At 41.2% G+C, this 2,525-nt stretch overlaps 1 pseudogene; it reads left to right on the forward strand.

Annotated features, from left to right (window-relative positions):
* Positions 1-835: 835 nt before the first annotated feature.
* On the forward strand, positions 836-2,150 carry LOC149203922 (nuclear poly(A) polymerase 4 pseudogene; annotated as a pseudogene).
* The last annotated feature ends 375 nt before the right edge of the window (positions 2,151-2,525 follow it).

Raw genomic sequence — 2,525 nt, forward strand, 5'->3', positions numbered from 1 at the left:
GCATCAAGCGTGGAAGGTGTCGAAGAGTTTGAGGGGGACAACTCGGCAGAGTCTGAAGAGTACATGTTTGTTCTACGCATTGTGTTACTGTTATTTTGGGCATGACTCACTTTACTTTTCTTTAACTCAACCTTAGTAGTGGTACCTGTTTCTCTCGGCCGGGCATTGTTTGCTTCTGTTCTCCGGTTTCCTATTACACATGGGATCAAATGCAATGATCTTTATGCCTTCAACATTGGATGCTATATTATTTGGGCTGTTGTAGATGGAATTGGATATGCTGTTGATTTTCTAAAGTCACATAACTTGAAATATCTTCTTAACCAAGTTTTAATGTGGTCCATGATTGTTGTCAAAAGCTCCATTCTGTTGTCTTTGTGGATCTTTGTTATCCCTGTTCTCATTGGACTATTATTTGAGCTATTGGTGATAGTGCTTTGCGTGTACCCATCAATGAAAGTCCTGTGTTCCGTCTTTATCAAGATTGGGCGTCGAAACTCATATTTCTCAAGATCTGGACAAAGTAGCCTTTGCAGTTGCTCTCCATTTAAGCTTGGCCGTACCTCAACAATCTTTTCTTCACTCAGATATCGAAAATTCTGTAAATATTTTGGCAGGATTCATTTGTACAGTTCTTGCAGGTTTTCTGGGGTTCCGGATTTCATTTACAGATACATTTGAAAACTTAGTGCCCGTCAGTTTGGTTTTATTGGCCTCAATTTCTCCAGTGCGTTTTAGGGTGTGAATTGAAGCAGATCGAGGCTTGGAAAGCTTGGCATATATGCATCTGTCGCAGAGACCCCCTCAGAGTAGCGTTATGAGCCCTACAAGTGCCATGTCGGTGCCTATCGTGAGGCCCGCTGTGGCCGTTATACCTCCTGCGATGCTTTTTTTTATGCCCAATGCGAGGCCCCATATTGGTATCTTTGGCTTAACTGCTGCTGCTGCTCCTGTCTTTGGGCCCATCATGACGGTGCCGCCTATCCTTGGAAATGTATTTTTGGATTCGCCCTCTGAGATTGATATTGCTAGAACACATGCTCTTGAAAAGTTCCAAATTGACGCAAAATTGATATTGACTAAAAAAAAAAGAAGCAAAGAGGTCTCTCAAAAGATCTGAGAGAAAGCAGTAATGCAAAAATATTCACCTTTGGGTCTTATCAGTTAGGGGTCCATGGACCAGAAGTAGATATTGATGCTTTGTGTGTTGGCCCATGTTATACAACATTGGAGGACGACTTTTTATTGTTTTGTACAACATGCTTAAGGACACACAAGAAGTTTTAGAGGTTCAATGTGTGAAGAGTGCAAATGTTCCCTTGATGCGGTTTAAATTCAGTGGGATTTCAATTGATCTCTTATATGCAAGGCCTTCTCTGAGAACAATTCCAGAAGATATGGATATTCTCGATGAAAAATTGCTTGAGAATATTGATGATACAACTGTCAAAAGTTTGAATGGATGCAGAGTTACCGCACGGATCCTTCAGCTAGTACCCAAGATTGAGAATTTCCGTTCCACCCTGAGATGTATCAAGTTTTGGGCAAAGAGGAGAGGAATATATTCACATACTTTCGGGTTTCTTGGAGGAATACACTGGGCTGTGCTTGTTGCACGGGTTTGCCAAATGTTTCCAAATGCCACCGTCAGTATGCTGGTTTCAAGATTCTTTTGGATATATGCACATTGGCAATGGCCAACTCCAGTGACATTGGTGGAGACCCAGCCTGATTATTCTGATGGATCAGATAAACATCACCATATACCAATTATCATACCAGTGTACCCCTATAGTTGCCGCAGTTACAATGTTACAAGAAGCACCCTACAAAGACTCAAGTCAGAATTTTCACGTGGCCGGGATGCAATAATGAAAATGGAGTTAAATTGGAGCACCTTGCCAAATAGTGGTGACTGGAATGTACTCTTTGAACAGTTTCCTTTCTGCTCTAGTTATGATATTTTCATTCAAATCCATGTTACAGCTTCAGATGAAGATGATTTTCAGAGTTGGAGAGGGTGGTTTGAATCACGTTTCCGTCATCTTCTCTTGAAGTTTGAAAAGCTTCCAGCATACTGTGATCCAAATCCATACCCATATTTTGACAAGAATCTAAAGGAAGCCACCAACAGGGTAGTTTTTCCATAATGACCAATAGCAACAGCTGCAACCAGTGGGTTTGTCTACGATGGCAATATCCTTCAAATGGTGAACTGTGAAGCCTAGCAAACAGCAGCTATTCAATTTTGTGAGGAGTTTAGAGAAAAACTGTGTTTTTTTTTTTAAATCACACAGCAGTTTCGTAGCGCGCTACGAAACTGCTGTAGGTGGTGTTTTTAACATAAACAGGCAGTTTGGTATACAAGCGGGAATTTTAAAAAAAAGTGAGACACCTGTCCATCATTACAGCCTACAGCACATTAAGGACGTGGCAGCCCGCTCTTTTTATTAAAGGATAAAAGCATACTCCTTAGGATTCGAATATGTTGAGGCAAATCAAAGACCGACAAACAGGGGCCTATG

Source organism: Pinus tabuliformis, chromosome 2_1, assembly GCF_031772625.1.
Source record: "Pinus tabuliformis cultivar Carrire ecotype Pingquan chromosome 2_1, CPIR1, whole genome shotgun sequence".
In the NCBI taxonomy this organism is placed as follows: domain Eukaryota; kingdom Viridiplantae; phylum Streptophyta; class Pinopsida; order Pinales; family Pinaceae; genus Pinus; species Pinus tabuliformis.